The sequence below is a fragment of the Drosophila elegans genome, unplaced genomic scaffold (assembly GCF_018152505.1).
Source record: "Drosophila elegans isolate 14027-0461.03 unplaced genomic scaffold, ASM1815250v1 contig_721, whole genome shotgun sequence".
Taxonomy (NCBI): Eukaryota; Metazoa; Arthropoda; class Insecta; order Diptera; family Drosophilidae; genus Drosophila; species Drosophila elegans.
In genome coordinates this window covers 291,583-311,042 of record NW_024546078.1, presented here as the reverse complement: position 1 = coordinate 311,042, position 19,460 = coordinate 291,583, and the positions used below count along the sequence as shown (strand labels likewise).

Here is a 19,460-nt window from a genome sequence, read left to right as displayed (position 1 = left end):
TTCTCTGCTGCGCTACGTTATGTTTAATTAACCAGTCAAAGCACTTTACTCGAGCGCTCAAAGCGGACGGAAAACTCGACAATGTTTTCCCGAATTTCGATACGATTTTGAGTTCAAAACTGCATCAGTCGGGCGGTACTTGTTTCCACATGTTGGCTTTCCGGTCTGCATAAATTATGAAAAGGCTGGCGAAAATCGCAGACGGCTCCATAATGGCAATTAAGACGTTCCTCATACGCATCGTGAGCCGCGCTGTTTCAACTTCAACGAGGGGCAAGTGCTTGTTTGCGAATGCGTCAAGGCTGGTGGAAAGCACACAGCCCGAGGTTGTATCCGAGAAACTTTTAAAGGCCGTATCTGCGCTCTGGTGGAATGCAAAATGGCCGCTAATCGCCATTATAACTACATTTATTAAATTCCCCCTGCTAGTCTGTGAGCGTGTGGGCCAGTGAGTGCTGAAAGCTTTGCATAATCATCCTTAAAACGTAAGCCCGCTCCGACGCCACATATTGTGTTGTGTATCGCCTGGGTGACATCTCCGTGCAGCTTTAATGAAAAATATGTTCCCCGAGTGTTATTAATATTGCTCAGGATGTCTGGCAGTTGACACATGTTTTGTTGTCGCTGTCGCTTTTGTTGAACGTACCTTCAGTGTCTGCTTCAACTTCAGTTTCAGCTTCAGCTTCAGCTTCGGCCACAGCTACAGCTACAGCTACAGCAGCACACATCCTCGCCCTGCTCCGTGTAAGTTGACAATTTTTTCATTACTGCAACATTTCAATAGCAGGGGCATCCACATCCACATCAACGGGCTACGAAGAAGTCTGCCGAGCAGCTGTTGCTACTTTCCTGACTGAGTGTGTGTGCTGTGTCCAAGGAGCACAGGCAAGGGCAAGGATAATCTTTTGTTTGCCTTGCAGGGCTCGCACACTTGATTACGTTTGCTCCACGGGTCCGTCATTGTCGCCTGCTCCCCAGTCATTTGTATTTTGGCCCCACTGTTTGGCAAGCTTCCCCCTGTCAAGGTGAGACTGTACATCGCACGCCTGGCAGGACCGACCCATCGCAGCTTTTGAATAGAATTTATGCGCTGCACTAACCGACGGGTGGACCACAAGCACACGCCCTTCAGAGCAGATTCTCCTCAAATCGCCAAACTGCTGTCCGTGGCAGAAATTTATGTTGGCTGCGGCCAAGTCAATTATCCCATTAATTGCTGCGCCACGCGGAGCCAAAAGGTGATACACGAGTTGGGGACAACGGGGCCAGTATTTGGGCTGGGAGTAATCGTCTAATTGAAGGCGGCGTGTGTCTTTTGGATCGCTTTAAAGCAAGTGAAGTACACTTCATACTACGCCATCATTTATTATCGCTTGACGTATTTATTTTAATTAACGGAAATTAATGCCGCCCTGCGCAGCAGTGCGAACATGTTTGCAGTGGCTTACACACATTTTCGGGACGTTCCACACGAGCTGTGGAGGTGAGCTCCCACGCCCACTTCTCCCCGCCCACACGCACTCACATGAGTGCATACGGCGCAGCTTTTTGAGAAGGATGTCAGTTTTCTCGGTGGCAAACACACCGAACACACAGCTTTTAGTACGCTGAGGACGATAACTGAGTGTCAATCTGATTTGATATGTTGCAAATAAATGGAGCCTACGCTGAGTCCTCGAGATTATTAAACATCCTAGAGCCACACATGTTGACAGTCGACAGTTAAGATACAGGCAAAACAACGTTTTCAATTCTTTAAATTACAGTCTTTTCTGCTTGCGAAGGTATTAGCTGAGCACATATTCTTTTATAAACAGTGTATAAAACCACAACCATTATTGTGTGCTTATTATTATTTTATTCTGGTCCACTGCCCTGAAAATGCATTTTGATGAGTTGCCTTTGCTGTGCCGCCAAGCCGGTTATGGCAAATGAAATTATGATAAAAAAAATTCCCCAACCGGGAACAACAGCAGCAAAATGCGACCCTTGAGCACACAGACATCAAAATGAGCACGCACACGGCCACACATGTAGACGAGTCCAGACCAGGGTCGTAAATGCCATTATTATTTTGTAAACATTGCGACGGAGTGAGCGCCCGAAATTGTTAACTTACAAGGTCGTGAAAATACATAAAAAATGGGAAACATCGCGGATAAAAAAACAATGGCTGCATCTAACACAGACAAGCGCAAACGCACACGCACACAGCAAGACAAATAAACAAGCTAGACATTCTGTTGCAGCAACATACAAACTTTTAATTAATTTCTGTCTGTGTGACCCGTGAGTATACGGGCACATACGTCTAACTGATTGCTATGATATTGCTAGTTAGTGTGTTGGTGTTTTGTTTGCTTGTGTAAGTGTGGAAGTGTGGGTGGGGGTGGGGTTCCGTTTCGACACACACAAACAAAGAAGAACAACACGAACATTGAGTGTCGCTTTGGTGTCAAAAATGGCTTGACCCAAATGTAATCAGGTAATTTGTTTTGCACTGTCAATATTTACACGGCTGCCTCGCATATTTGAACTTAATAATGATTTGCTGAGTTATTGTCCTCGCATAGACACACAGGGCACACAGGAACGGAAGCGGACCCAAAGCTCCGGAGGGGTAGGCATTGATTTCCCTGGAAAGCGGCCTGGCTTACTCTTTAAATATTGCATGCTCAGTCAGCCTAGACATTAACTTGGCCCAGACACGAGCCCCACTCGTGCCGCCTGTCAGGCAAGCAGTCAGCCAACCTCGGCTGCCTGACTGCCTGACTGCCTGACTGTCTGACAGACAGCAAGTGAAAGTAGTGCAAAAGAGCAACAACCGAAATTGATTTAATAGCCCTACATTACGGGGGTTAAATGCACATATGCAGCCCCATGTTCCACGTTCCCCTATGTGTATGGGGTATTTCAACCATCTCGCACTGTATACCAAGTTCCGAGTGATTTCATTGCTCAACAGTTTATACAGACCGGTCCTGTCAATGAGCTGCAGTTGCTCGGCTTGGATAATTGAAAGTTTCTAGTTGAATCGAATTAATTACGTAATGTTTACGTCAATCAAGGAATGAGCTTACCACCCATATATGAGTCTAACTCGAGCGAATATCGCTCAAAGATACTATTAATAACTGCTTGAGGTTTTCGATTGGGTGAAAACTATTTGAGATCCAAGTAGTTTTCCTTCTCCTGTTAAATGGCTATTCGGCATTAAATCACATCTAATTTTACATGAGTGAATTTTTTATGTACCCAAAAAAACAGATATTTTGCTAATATTCATCAACATGGTGCAGCCTCAGGTCATTTTCGATTCAGTTACGACTGCTTACTCAATTGATGTAAGGCCTATTCTTGCTGTAGGCCCAACAGTTTGTTTCCTCTCCCGTATCAACACTTTTTTGTTTTTATTTGTTCTCTTTGCTGCCAGCACACGGTAGGTAACATTTTTCATTCGAGTTGAAAATAAAAAGAAACTACGTTTGGGGACAACAAAACATTACACTGATAGTGTCGACAGGACAGGCGAACAGAGTGCAGAGGACAGTGGACAGTGGACTGTGGACAGTGGGTGGCGTAGACACGAAATCATATCGAGCACGGCTGACGACAAAAGTTGAACGGGGTCAAAGTGAATGAATCGAGCATATTGACCATTGACTAAATGGCTGGCCAGCATGCGAGCCAGCAAAAAACTCGGAGCCAGATGTCAGCTGTGGCTGTTATATTTTCAGCACAGTGCCAACAATTCATTTCGGAACATTTAAATCCCCGAAGGCATTATGCAGCGCCAATATCTCCTGGCGACGCTGCCTCTTAATTAAGGATACTTGAAGGCCAACGCCCGCCTATCGATGCCAGTTTATACAATTTGCGATCCTACTCAATTGCCAATTCTTTCGCAATCGCCACAGCTTCCTTTTTATGGCCAGGACGAGCGTCCGGCTATCTGGCGCTCTTCCGCTCCTCCGCTCTTCCGCCCTCCCCGCGCCAAAGCGCTCATGCAAAAGCAATTTCCTGGACTTTTTACCCGACCGCTAACACAGGCGCACACACACGCGCCCTGACCCACTCACAGATTAAGACGGCGACCCCACTCGGAACGCATTGGTCGACTCACGGATGCTCCAGCACTCGAAACCCAATGCGAATGCGATTATGCCCCCTGCCACACCAGCACACCCGCACACTCGCACACCCGCACACCCGCACACCCGCACACTGGCACACCCACATCCAGCATAGCAGCGAACAAATTGCGCGCTGCAAGTAAGAAATCATTGAGGTTGGTCGGCACACTAATGGAAAACGACAAGCGGCATGTGGGCAGCCGATTTGGCGACCATCGCCCCAGCGCCACACCGCTCCACCATATCGTAGCCCTTATCCGGCATTCTGGTGGCCAGCGATGGCTGTCCTTGTAGTTGTCAGTTGGTCGGGGGACTCACTCCATGTTCTCGCTTGGTCACCGCAAAAGTTTAGTTGCAAGTTGCGGTCCTCCTTGCGGCAGTCAGTCGGTAGCTCATCTGACTGCCAGTTGCATTAGGATATCAATTTGAGGACACTGATTCGCTAGAGGCCCTCGGTCCCCCTCAGGTGCAGCCTCATCGGAGGCCCGGCTATTGCGGTCTTTCGGCGGCCAAGCGCTCCGGCACGTGACATTGGCAATGCGAGTTCAGTTCGCAAATGTGACACAGTTTGGGCATCTTGGCCACAAGGAGTCCGGAGTCCCTTCGAGGGGACCTAAGAGAGTTGCCTCGGAGGGACTCTCTTAAGCCACTGAGCCCGTATCCTGGAAGCGATGGAAGGCTGTCCCGGCTGTCGTGGCTGTCGCGGCTGTCGGGTGAGGTCGGATCGTGTCGCTAACCTGAAAGCTGGCGGCTGGCGGGAGCTTTCGCTCAGACGAGCCAGGCGCATGTGCGGACGCTCCCTTCCAGCGCGAGCCGTTCCCGAAGTCGCACTGGGTCCTGGTCGGCGCGGGTCGTCCTGGCAGTCCACTTCGTTTGCTCGTCGAAAGCTGTGCACGCTGCGGAAGCGACGGCATCGCTCGAAGCCATTGGCAACAACAACACAGCGAACACTGGCAGACCATTCGAACAACAACTACAAGGCCGCACCGAGTGAGGGGCTGAGGTTGCAGTTGAAGTTGAGGCTGAGGCTGAAGCTGAAGCTGAAGCTACGACTTTCCGTCGGCAAAAGTGTGTTTGGAATTATCGAGAATTATCGCGCGTAGAAAGTTCAGCTTGTGTGTTCCGTGGTGCTGGCGCGGTGTTATCCCTGCAAACGCACTTGCGCTCGTGATATCGCTGTGTGGCGGGCGGAAGACGATCCAAGTCATCAGCCCCCGCTCCGCAACTAAAAGTCAGCGGTGACAAAAAGTGAAAGCGGAAACGGAAACGGAAACAGAAACGGCAGAACCAGAGAGCCGAGAAACAGGCAGCGGCAGTGACAAGTGTGAAATGTGCGGCTGCATTGTCGTTTTGTTTTTACTCTGGCCCAAATCGCATTGCATCCGAGCAGTGCCGGTGTGTGAGTGGTGCAAACGTATGTCCGTCGGTGGCTCTGGTGCCAGTGGAGCCTCTTACCGATAAGCCCAGTTGCTGTCACCGCCGAGCGAAAGTCGCGAGTGCCGGCAGCTAGATAAATGCACAGGACACAGGACACAGGCCATCGGAGTCCTCCTCAGCATTCATTCCGGACTCAACTGCGTCCGAAAAGCCATCCACAGTTGGCCGTTTCTGGCATGTGAGTATGACACGTTGCCTCACTTTAACCTGCTCCGTGTTGCCTCTGTACCGAGCTAACTTATTTATGCGGGATTTGGAAGTTTGGGCTTTGGTTTATGGCCTGCGGCAAGCACAGGCTTGGCTGATGTCAAACACACAACACACAACACGAACGTCGCATGAAAACACATCATTTACGGCAGGTCAATGGAATCCTCATCCCCGCGGGGAGGAGGCTGACTTAATGGGTTGGTTATCAATCGGTGAAGGTATAAGAAGTTTTATCGTAGGTTGCAATAAAGTGTTGGAGGAAGCTAAACTGAGTTTCAGATGTTGGAAGCGGTTCAGTAAACTTGTAATCTTGATATAAAATATCATTGTTCAAATTGCAGGTACCACATCTTGTTTATTTGCAAACAAACTGTTTTCTGACCAGCAAAATTTATTTTGAGGACACATTTTGCTGTTAAATGGCTGGATAAAGCGTATCTCGAAGTAAGAGCATCGACCCTTGGGAACCATTACTACAAAACGAGTCATAACCAAGACATTGCTTTCCTCTGAGTCGTATACATTCGCTTAAAATTACTGTCAAAATGTAACCATAAATTATATTCACTTTGAGATGTATGTTATCTTATCTAGACCGCCAAGTAGAATAGTGATTTCTTATAATTAAAATGATGTTGGGTCAATCAAAGCCTCAACAATTGTTTTTTGGCAACGTGTCGTAAACAAACTCGACGCGATAATGGCACAGCCAGCCCAGACCTCAAGAGTAAGCCCGACCTAAGACTGCTCGCCAGCATTTATACATACACACAGTGGCGCATGCAAATGGGGGATCGGGGGCCCGACGGCTTTCTAGTGAAATGACAAAATGAAAGCACATGAAAATTGCTTAGAAAAGCCAAATATTTGTAAACGAATCCCTTGGAGACGGGTGCTAATGGCGAAAGTCGCTGTCGTGTATATGTGACGGAGCCCCCGGCTCTGGGATGCGTGTGTGTTTGGGTGGTGGCCGTGTGATTAAGCTTGCAAGGACGTCGGGGAAACGGCCACGCAGAAAGCAATTAAATGTATTTCCGCTTCGATGTCAAATTTAATGCGAGTTTGATATTTGAAAGCGCGCACGCACACTCACACGTGCAAGGAGCAAAGGTCGTCCATGTGGCAGGAAGTGGGACGCGGCGGTCACATGCCAATACTGGACTGTCATCGGACCAGTGGGGCGGCAGGACGGGAACAGGAGCGTTTCGACTCCTCGGGGCCTGACATGCAGGATGCCAAGGCCCGACGGTATCTGTGCGGCGCTGTGTTGGTGGGCCACGCCCCTCCTATAGCCCTGCCTTACCGTTAGAACTATCAGGTAGGGGCCTGTTTTACGACTTCTGTTTTGACACTTGGTGTGCGGCTAATGAGCGATGCAGACCCAGGCGTATGCGTAATGGGTGTTTATCTTACGCCCCGTGGCCGCCCGACTTGTTTGGTCCTTGAGTGGAGTCGAAATGTAAGCTTTCCTGGGCATTGCCATGGCACAGCAAATATTTAAATTGTAGCTCTACCAAAAAACAACACATGGAAGAACTCGCCTTACTCGACATTTTGTTGTTCCGTCTCGACTTGATTTGATTTAATTGTGTGCATTTGCAAATCCTCGCAAGTGTGTGTGCCATTTCAGGCTAGCTTTTTGCTCTGCTCTGAGCCACGTCCGGATCATAGTTATTTATACAAAATACTCACAAGCATAATAGCGAAGCCAAATAAAAAACAAGAAGAAAAGCAAACTTGGGCAAGCCGAAGTTTATATACCCTTGAAGCTATTGCAAAAATTAAAAATCTAAATTTAGAATTATATGAGTACCCATTGAAAACCATTTATTTTCACTTAAATTGTTCGATCGTTCCTATGACAGCTATATGATGTCGTTTTCCGACTTTAATAAGAATTAATAGCATAAATCTAAATTATCCAAAAATATAACAAAAATAATTGAAAATTAAAGAAGTTATAGCGTTTGTTATAGTTATATTTTGCGTATAAACGGACGGACGGACATGGCTAGATTGACTCTCCTAGTGATGCTGATCAAGAATGTAGGGTCGGAAATGTCTCCTTTAATGCTTTGCAAACTTCTGACTCAAATTCTAGTACCCTCTGCAAGGGTATAACAAACAATATTTAAATAACGGATTACAAGGCAGAGGCGACGAGCAAGTCGGAAAAAGAAGGCGCTGCTCTGGCTGCTGCCACAGCAAAAACTTAAATGGGACAAAGCCCCGTTGGACGTCGTGTAAGTTTCCCATTTAGTTATGAGCCACGCTACTTGGCCGGCTGCCTACCCGAGTCACTGGATCAGTGCGTAGACTGGCTGGCAGCCTGCTACGGCTTCCCCGTCTCTGCTTCATTTGACTTGATTGTGTCTCCGGCGAAAGGCTTTGTTTTTATTCTGGTTTAAAACTCATTTTTATTCATTAGACTCCGTTCATTGCTCGATGATGTCATGTTAACCAAGCCGCGAACGCACGTACACGCCAGTTGAGGGCCCCACACCAGATGTTCCCTTAGAATATTGCATTTGGCAGAGGCATCAGCATAATCCGGAATTTTGAAAGTGCGCCATTTTGTGGTCTTTATTCAATCTCGGCACAAGCGTTCGCCCCTTTGCCGATGCAGGGCTAAGCATAATTTAAGGCCCTGCTGCCCATTCGAATGTCCTTCAGGGCCCCGGAAAGGATGCAGTCCAATCAGGACTCTGCCAACTTTTAATTTCCATTTATTTTTGTGACTTTTACTCCGGCCTGGCTAGCTTATCTTTTTGGCATTGTGTGCAGCCCGCATTGTGCGACCCTTTGCAGATAAATATCGGCTGGCATCTTTTAGTGCTTTCCGTTTGATTGGAACTTGCAGTCCGAGTTTTTGGCCCAATCTGTCGGGCCACAAATGCAAAAGTTTGCAAATGGGATGTGAATTGTTAAAGATACTATTGTAGGACCCAACTGGACCAGGCTTCAAGAATGTGAAGTCAATCAAAAAGCGGCTTATCCGTCAAAATGGCTGGGCGGGTTTTATGACTGGAAACTGAGTTAAGCCCCAACATAAACATTAACAATGGGCTGCAAGATGTCGAGCAGCCAATTCAAATTACATCGCCTGCCAGGAGCTTTGCAAATTAAGCCCTTAATGAGGACTTTGCATAATCAAGCCAAAGACGAAGGTGGGCCACGCGATTTGATGACTGGAAAATTACACGAGCTGCTTGGCTGGAAACCAATCCTGATTGATGGCCCAAGTTCCGTCTGTTCACAGGTGCTGTCCAGGTATCATTCGCGTATTTTTCGGATGAGTTCTGAATTATTCAGGAAATTGGCTAATTATCGAAAGAGCTTGGGTTTCGTGTCCCCTGTCCTGTGCTTTGTGCTTTTGTGTCATGTGTGCCGTTCGAACTACAAACATTATATTAGCACTAAATGAATTATTAATAACAGTGTCAGCCGCCTGCTAATGAGATGTTGTGTGGACTACCGAGTTCTGGGTGTGGGTGTAATTTACGCACCGAGCGGTAGGGGCCACTCAATTGGACACTTAAATTTTGGCAATGTTTGCTTAGGCCTAAGCAGAAAATGATTAGTTGAAATGCGCAAATATCTCTAACGTTTTTATTAGTCGAGCAGCAAGTAATTGCCCACAATTAGGCTTTAACAGAACGACCGTAGAGAGGCGCTATTCGACTGTCCTGGGTCCTAAGCACACACACAACAGCGCAACACACTGTGTGTTGAGAGTGAATCAGGGCTCCCACTAGGATTCAGGCACTGTGGATTCCCTCGGGGATTAAGCTGAGCGTGGATACGTTTCGGTTGCTCGTTAACTAAGAATTACCCTGTGTGCTCAGTGTGTTGAGAAAAGTTCCTTTGTCTTCTCTGAAAACCTTTGTTTTCTGTTTTCTGCTTTCGCTTTACTTTGTGTTTTTATTGAAGCCATTTTGTCAGGGCAGCAAACAACATACTGACACTAAAATGTTGTTGTCGTGAAGAGAATCCTACATTTTTCTTTGGCTCTCCCCCAACATATTGCTTTCTATTTATTTATATATTTGCGTACTCTATTTTTCCTTCATCGACAATTATTTCCTTCACTGCCTGCACGCATTATTTCCTTCACAGGCATAAATAGATGCACAAAAATGTAAGGTACTTTTGTTTTTTATAAAGATAGGATTTTTTCATCGTTTTTTTATACCCTTGCAGAGGGTATTATAATTTCAGTCAAAAGTTTGCAACGCTGTGAAGGAGACATTTCCGACCCTACAAAGTATATATATTCTTGATCAGCATCACTAGCCATGTCCGTCTGTCCGTTCGCGGTTAGTTTTTCTACTATTAATGGTTAAATATTCCAGAATTGTGGTTTCAATTTCATCAAAATCGGACGACTGTATCATATAGCTTCCATGGGAACAATCAGAGGGTAATATAATTTTGGTCATAAGTTTTCGACCCCATAAAGTATATATATTCTTGATCAGGATCAAGCTCCCAAAGGAACAATCGGATATAACTTGCAAGAATTAAAGATATTTCGCGCGGTGTTAAGGCTTTTGACATACATCATTCCAAGTCGTATTTTTTTATGCATTCCTTGATCAGGGTAAAAGCGCGTGCCGATCGGACGCCTATATCCTATAGCTCCCGTAAAAACAATTGGGTGAAATCGCTTAAAATTGTATACTTTTCAGGATATTTCGCGCAGTATATAAGCTAATTCGGCAACCTCTGCAATGGTATTAAAACTTCAGCTTGCCGAGGTTAGCTCCTGTTAAACATATGCGCAAATAAATCAAAATCAAGAGTATATAAGCATCGGCTTGCCGAAGTTTGCTTCCAATCTTGTTTATTTTTTTTTAAATTCTTTCAGATATAGTAATGATTAAACATTTCAGAATTACGGTTTAAGTTTCATCAAAATCGTTCGACTATATCATTTAGCTCCAATAGAAACAATCGGAATATCAAAAAAAAAAAATTTAGACCTCTATTTTCGAATTATTTTTACAAATTCTTATGGACATAATAACAATTTGATTGTTCAGATTTCCGCTTTTTTTCTTTAAATGGGAAAACGATATCATATAGCTGTTATAGGAACGATTGAATAATTCAGCTAAATATCATCACAGCTTCAATATTTTCAAACATATGCTCATATAAATAGAAATTTTAATATTTATACCCTTGCAGAGGGTATTATAATTTCAGTCAGAAGTTTGCAACGCAGTGAAGGAGACATCTCCGACCCTATAAAGTATATATATTCTTGATCAGCATCACTAGGCGAGTCGATCTAGCCATGTCCGTCTGTCCGTCTGTCCGTCCGTTTATATGCAAACTAGTCTCTCAGTTTTAAAGCTATCTGCATGAAACTTTCCCAAAAGTTGTCTTTCTATTGCAGGTAGTATATAAGTCGGAACGAGCCGGATCGGACGACTATAGCATATAGCTCCCATAGGAACAATCGGAAAAATAAATGAAAAAAATTATAACTTTGCTGTTTTTTAATTTTTTGTTTAGTTCTTCGACATTTAGTAATGGTTACATATTTCCGATTTACGGTTTAAATTTCATCAAAGTCGGACGACTATATCATATAGCTCCCATAGGAACAATCGGAAAAATAAATGAAAAAAAATTATAACTTTTCTGTTTTTTAATTTTTTGTTTAGTTCTTCGACATATAGCAATGGTTAAATATTTCAGAATTATGGTTTAAATTTTATCAAAATCGGACGTCTATATCATATAGCTCCCTTAGAAATAATAAAAATATATAAAATAACTATCAAATAATTGGGCTGCAAATCATCATAGCTTCAATGTTTTTAAACATATACGAAAGTAAATCATAATTTTAATGTTTTCAAAAATGTTTAATTCTTGCAATAGCTGCAAGGGTATATGAACTTCGGCTTGCCGAAGTTTGCTTTCTTTCTTGTTTTAAATAATGATTATAAGGAAATCTTCAATTATATGTATTCCCTTAGAAGGTAGTGTAACAATGGTAACCTGTCCACCTCTGTCAACTTGTGGTATTTTAAGAAAGTGCGCTAAGGCTAACTAACCAATGGTTGAAGGTGTGGACGATATAGGTTATCACTAGGTTAGTTACGCTATGTTAAACAAAGACAAACAAGAATATACGTATTAAATACTCTAATAATGTTTTTACTATACTATAATTTTAACCATATTAAGTTTCAGAATACTGAAATTGTTACAAAACAATAAAAAACTAAATGAATATTGGTGAGGATATGAAGTTTTTGTTGGTCGTTTGCTGTAGTTAGATGAGATTTTTTAATGCCGGGTAGAGCTCAACACGACTACAGGCAAATGTTGCTCAAAATTGTTAGGGCGTTGTAATTGCATTTTTAATTTAAAACAAGAAAATACCATTTACTCAGCTAACCACTTACAAATGCCAAAAGAAAACTAACGTGATTTAGGTAGCGACGTCTGCCAGAGTCAGCACTGAAAGTTAAATGTGAGCAGCACAGCGGCCGAGCAGCGGCAGAGCATCGGCAAAGGATTTACTAGCCCTATAAATTCTAAAATATTAGTTCGATTTTAAAATTAGTAGAATCTGCATGCCAAATTTCAAATCTCTAGCTTTTATAGTTTCCGTGATTTCGACATTCATAAAGACGGACAGACAGACAGACTGACAGACAGACGGACAGACAGACGAACATGGCTAGATCGACTTGCTTATTGATCCTGATCAAGTATATATAGGCTGGAAACGCTTCCTTCTACCAGTTACATACTTTTCAACGAATACAATATACCCTTTTACTCACCGAGTAAGTGGGAAAAGAAGTTAAAATTTCTTATCATATTTATACCCTTGCAGAGGGTATTATAATTTCAGTCAGGAGTTTGCAACGCAGTGAAGGAGACGTTTCCGACCCTATAAAGTATATATATTCTTGATCAGCATCACTAGTAGAGTCGATCTAGCCATGTCCGTCCGTTTATATGCAAACTAGTCTCTCAGTTTTAAAGCTATCTGCATGAAACTTTCCCAAAAGTTGTCTTTCTATTGCAGGTAGTATATAAGTCGGAACGAGCCGGATCGGACGACTATAGCATATAGCTCCCATAGGAACAATCGGAAAAATAAATGAAAAAAAATTATAACTTTTCTGTTTTCTAATTTTTTGTTTAGTTCTTCGACATATAGCAATGTTTAATTATTTCAGAATTATGGTTTAAATTTTATCAAAATCTGACGTCTATATCATATAGCTCCCATAGAAATAATAAAAATATATAAAACAAGAAAGAAAGCAAACTTCGGCAAGCCGAAGTTCATATACCCTTGCAGCTATTGCAAGAATTAAACATTTTTGAAAACATTAAAATTATAATTTACTTGCGTATAAGTTTAAAAACATTGAAGCTATGATGATTTGCAGCTCAATTATTTGATAGTTATTTTATATATTTTTATTGTTCCTATGGGAGCTATATGCTATAGTCGTCCGATTTTGATGAAATTTTTACCTTAATTCTGAAATATTTAACCATTGCTTTATGTCGAAGAACAAAACAAAAAATTAAGAAACAGCAAAGTTATAATTTTTTTTCAATTATTTTTCCGATTGTTCCTATGGGAGCTATATGCTATAGTCGTCCAATTTTGATGAAATTTAAACCATAATTCTGAAATATTTAACCATTGCTATATGTCGAAGAACTAAACAAAAAATTAAAAAACAGCAAAGTTATAATTTTTTTTCATTTATTTTTCCGATTGTTCCTATGGGAGCTATATGCTATAGTCGTCCGATCCGGCTCGTTCCGACTTATATACTACCTGCAATAGAAAGACAACTTTTGGGAAAGTTTCATGCAGATAGCTTTAAAACTGAGAGACTAGTTTGCATATAAACGGACGGACAGACGGACAGACTGACAGACGGACAGACGGACAGACGGACGGACAGACGGACATGGCTAGATCGACTCTACTAGCGATGCTGATCAAGAATATATATACTTTATAGGGTCGGAGATGTCTCCTTCACTGCGTTGCAAACTTCTGACTGAAATTATAATACCCTCTGCAAGGGTATAATAACTATCTAATAATTGAGCTGCAAATCATCATAGTTTCAATATTTTTCAGCATATACTCAAGTAAATCATAATTTAAATGCTTTCAAAAGTATTTAATTCATGCAATAACTGCAAGGGTATATGATCTTCGGCTTGCCGAAGTTTGCTTTCTTTCTTGTTTTTTCTAATATTCCGGTTAATCCTTTAATCACTGTGGACGGCCGATGGGCACCGGAATGCGTGCGCAAGGAGACTACTACTTGTATAATTAATGATTACTATAAGTCAGATTGTTACAGGTTTGCTTAGAAAAATTCGTTGTCCTCAAACATTTACGCATATACTCTTTTAAAGATTTCGTGTTTAATATTATAAAATCTAAAAATAAATAGGAAGTGAGTCGTAAAAACGACATAATTTTTATCTTTTTCAACATAAACGCAAGGTGTAGGTGCTTGGTTTCAAAAACATATTTACACTTAAATAATAATATTTAGATAGAAGCCCTGAAACGGCCCGAAAATGGATCCCTTTATCGATTTAATTTATTGTTTTTAAGCATATACGAAAAACAAATCGATACAGAAATTTACATTTTTTGTGATAGTTGCAAGGGTACATAAATGTAGGCATGCCGAAGTAAGCTTTCTGTCTTAGTATGTTAGTATATGTTAGCTGGTTCCACCACTGTTTTGAATATCCTTTGTCTTGTGCTTACGCGTTACAACTCGTTAGAGGGTTCAAGGTCCTCGTGGCGCGCAAAGATCAAGTTGCCTTCTCGGCACTGGCACAAAAAAGCATGTAAGTGCCAACAATAATAAAAACAATGGACGGGCGAAATGAGCACACGACATCAAGATTTAAAAATGTTTCCCAGCGCCAGTACAAAAGGGTCTGCAAAGGGTGAGGCTAGCCGTAAAAAAGATGCTCAAATGAAATGTGTCCCTGGTTGTGTGTGTAACTAGGAGACGGACGAAGCACTTGGCGCGGATCTCCGCACCAGGCCCACAATGAGGAGCCGTAGGCGAAGCGGGAGCTGTCCCCCAGTCGCGCTCATTCAACAATTTAGCGGCGAAAGTACTCTCAAGTGAAATTGCGGAAATAAACAGTTTGCACGCCTGCACTGACTTTAAGACGACTTGCTGCGAGTGGAGAGATCTTGGACGGGGTGGAGGTCATGTTCCAGGGAGCGGAGCCCTTCAGTGTTATGTGATAAGCCTCCGATGCTCCAGAGCGGGTGCGTACGAAAGTTCCGCTGCGCGTCCATCAAATGTGGGCGTCGTGTCAAAATGCTTTCCTCGCTTTCCTTTGCTGGCGAACGTTATGTGGGCTCATTACCATAAAAGCATTGCCTTCTACGCTCACATGTTCGCCTGTGTGGCCAAGCGCTGTGCTGCCAGCACCCAACTTAGGCCGACAGAGCAGATCAGCCGAAAAAAATAAAAAAATATGGAAACAATAAATAAAAAGGGAAAAATATTTGACTATAATTTCTTATGATTTTGGTACAACTTTTTGTGGTTATGTTTCAAATTTTTAACTATAGCTATTTTAATAACTAATTTCAAAAGCTAATGGCCTACTATTCGGAATAAGCCGTCCTCATTTTGCCGTTTAATTACGGCTTTGGCATTGTATGCGTAGAAATTTTCGTAACACAAATTGTTCGAGTATGTATATCAGGTTAACAAAATAACTTTATTAATGCCAATTTTAAGCCCTTTCAAGCCCAAAACGCTTCCGGCATAGAGCGTTTAAAAAAGGACAGATCTATCCGGAAAAAGGATAAGCCAACAGCACTGGCTAAGAGTCTAAGTGAGCTTGCTCGAGTGTGTATGCGAGCCAAGCCGTCAATGGTAAAAGACAACTTATAGATGTGTTCAATTTTAGTAATAGCACTTCGGGGCCTGCGTGAGTTGGTCGGACAGAAAGACACAGCGCAGTCCAAAAGTTTTAAGCTGCTGCCTGGTGGATTTTAAAGTGGGCTGTCAGCCAAGAGGTGGAGTAGTCAGCCAGCCTGCCTGTCGATTATATCGCCGGGTCCGACGAGGAGCTGCCTCGGCAGACGCTCCAAGGACTTGAGAAATATTGCATATGGCTGGCCGCAGGGGACTGTGCCATTAAGCCAGCACCACAGAAAGAAATACAGAGTCAATACATGCTGAGTGCCCGAAGGGGCTGCCAGGATGGCTGAAAAACTGGCTGGGTGGCTGGATGGCTGGATGGCTGGGTGGCTGCGTGGATCCATCAACATCAACGCATGGGAGGCGGCAAACTCCGTGTGCAGCAACACCGAGTGCGGAGGAATTTCTCATGCAGCATCGAGCAACTTTCAACAATCGACCCGGGAAAGTATGCCATAGAAGTTCGCAAATATGGCGACTGCCGGCTGAAAGATGTTATGGGGCGAATGTGAGGCATGCCGAGGCTTTCGGCGTAAATACGCTGCCGCATAATCCGCAGACGGACCAGGAGGGATTGCGTTGCCTGCCGCTCAAACAAAGAACTGCCGCTCTAGCCAGAAAATTCAATTTGTATGCGACGCAATCTTAAGTTTGTGCGCCAGTAGAATGTCACCGATTCAGAACCCAGGGTCCCTCATTGTTTGCCGCTCGTATCGCTGCAATCGCCCTTTATGTGCCTCGTTTGTCCGGGCAGTCGGTCCATATCGGCTTACTATGGGCATTGGGATGCGGCTTGCCGCGCCGTTATCCCTTTATGCTGCGCTTTATCATATAGGGCGATTGGCCATTCAGCGCCACGCTTTATGAACTGGAACAGGTTATATGTGCACCCGAAAAGTGGACCGATCCGAATGGCATGCTCCCACTCCCAGCACCCAGCATCCAGCATCCAGCACCGCAATTATGTTTTGTGGCTTGCGGAGTGCGGACCGGAAATTAATTTTGTGCTTTATTGCAACTAATTCGATTATGAGTCGAACTCGCATTCCCCGTCCCAACCTCGAACACTCAAACACCGGATCCCCGCTGACCGCCAACCACCCGCTGCGCCTAACATCTTCACAAACAGAACCGATGTGCTGGCAGTGTTGATTTGCATGAATGTTTATGCATAATTTATGGGGCTGCAATTGCTGGCTGTGTTCGCAAACATGCGCAGAACCACGAGCGATTATTTGTTTTTAAATATTGCGCACAAATTTAATTTATTGCTCTATTATTTGTTTGCGCATCAAAAGCCTTGATGGCACTCACTTTCGGTTCGCCATGGTGAATACATTTTAGCGGTGCGGCGAATAAAACGCCAGTTGAAGTTGATATCTATTAGAATTAAGAGTGACGTCACGTGTATCTAATTTGTTAAATTGGTGGTGGATACTGGAGCAGGCAGCTGGCGCTGGTCTTTAAAGAAATAAATTAATTTCGCATTCAGGGTCGCCGATCAAATGGAGCGAAAACGGCAAACGAGAATAAAACCGGGCTGGAAGCGCACTTGTAACGATTCCGCTGGCTCTGTCACACCAACTTACACATCGGGCTGTACATATTTCTGGGTATTTTTCCTCTTCCTTTATTATCTTTATCGATTTTCGGCTGATGACTTTATCAACAAGCGGCGCTTGTCTTTTTGGGCTGTCTTTGGTCACTTGTTGGGCGAACACACAAAGCCCCCTTCGCCCCTCTTAGCGACGCCCATGGTGAGTGATGTGGAGGGCCTGCAGCGCACATTCTCGGCGCTGCGCGTATAATGGTCAAGCTTTGGGGGCGTTATGGCATTCGCACGCTTCATTTGACATAAAGACCAAAAATAACCGCCTCCAGCCCCAGCTCCATGGCCCTGTTGGTGGCTGTGGACCGGGCTGCTTGGACGTAAATTAAGTATACGCCCCGTGTTTGTTTTGTATTTAATAAAACCCGGACCCGGCCACAGCTCCAAATGTTAAATGGTGAAAGTTTAAAGCACAATTAAACCCACCCAAAGCTAGATTTGTTCTGCCCAAAGCACTGTTTGCTCGGTTAATGTTTGCGCGCCCAGCTTTTTGCTCTTTTTCGCCACCCGAAGGTGGATGTAACGCGTCCGCCGAAACGCTGCAGCTTATTTGACTGCAGCCCGCCATCATCTCCAGCACCTACTTAATTTGCAGTGTAAATAGAGTGGCGGGGGATTGATTGGTAAATAGACTGGCGATGGCCATTAACATGAGCAGGAAAAGCGCTATCCCGATGGCATTTCCCATTGATTTTCAATTAGCATAAACAGACAATAATTGCAGCAATGTGAAAGAATCATTATCAATATGAAACGGCATAATTATGTTGGCTATCGCTTTCGCCGGGCCTTTCTCGTTGACACGGACCGACACACACACTGCTCTCGAAACGTGAAAAATTTATTAAATTTGCCCGTCAGTTGCTCATTTCAAATTGCTTTACGTGCCGTGGAAAGCAATAGCTCTCAGCAAATTAAATTGACTGCTCTACGAGATGACAAGGAGTGGAGTGGAGTGGAGTGGAGTTGAGTGGAATGGCGGCCTGTTTCAGATTATTATCGGATGAAGATCCGTAAATTTAATTAATATTTGAAATATTCTGTGCCACATTTGCTAATTGCAATGACATGGCATTTTCGCCTCGGTAAGACAACCCTTGTCCTGCTCAAAGGACATCCGCAAAGCTAAGTGATTTATCACTTTTTCTGGTAAGTGGCTGTCGAGGATAGTGGGCAAAGGTAATTCAGATAATTGAGAAAACACAATTCCACCCGCAGAGAAACACCGGCTCCTCAAAATGTCAATGAAGCCACATAAAATGAAATGAAATACAGCAATCTAACACACAAAAGGAACCTGGAAAATGAAAAGATTTTCCATATTTTCTTCTCCTCCACTTTGTATGGCGCCAGTCATGTGCAAAATTTATGTGTCGCCGGAGCGGGAAAGCGAGCGCATGGGTTAGCTGCTTGTGCGGAGGAAAATCCAAAGATTAAATTAAATTGTACACGTCCCAGTGTAAAACTAAACAGTCTGAGCCTGCGACAGAAGCCCTGGCCCAGCAGCTGCTGGTCTCGTTCACCATAAGGATGTGTGGCAGTGTCCCTGCAAATCCCAACAGCTTGGCCAGGAGCGCTGGCCAGGCCAGCCGGCTGTGGCGCAATAAATCACAACATTTTCAGATGCTTACACAAATGCCTTTTTGATCCTTAATTTTCTGATCAAATACGTGACATTAAATATGGCCGGGCGGGGCTTTGGAGATGCCAAGTAACAAATCGCAGAGATGCTGAAAATTGAATGCCAGCAGTGCGGGTACCCGGGTATCTGGCACTGAGCTACTGACATTTTTCCCAGCAGCCCCGAAATCAAGCGACTGCGGGATTTTTCAATCCCAGCAGCTCCAAGTCCCACTGTTGGACTCAATAAGTATCTTTGTGCTTCGTATTGAATTGCACCAGCAATCGTCGCAAAAGCAACAGCAACAGCAGCAGCATCAGCAACAGCGCGGCAGCTGGCATTGTTAAACTTGCTTTTATGACTGTCTGTAAGTGATAGTCGCCTTGCCAATGTCAAACCCTTAACCCAGCTACACCCACTAGCACCCCCACAGGGTGGGCCTACCATGTTGCTGGTGGATCTGTGTGTGTGCTTTACGC

At 43.9% G+C, this 19,460-nt stretch overlaps 1 protein-coding gene across 5 annotated transcripts in view; it reads left to right on the top strand.

The window, feature by feature from the left end:
• The first annotated feature begins 5,008 nt into the window (after positions 1 to 5,008).
• Positions 5,009 to 19,460, top strand: part of LOC108141555 (zwei Ig domain protein zig-8) — a 72,256-nt gene continuing 57,804 nt past the window's right edge. For all 5 annotated transcript variants that reach the window (XM_017264998.2, XM_017264995.2, XM_017264997.2 and 2 more), the window contains exon 1: positions 5,009 to 5,748. The gene's annotated coding sequence lies outside the window, so the exon portion shown is untranslated. The remainder of the gene's footprint in view (positions 5,749 to 19,460) is intronic.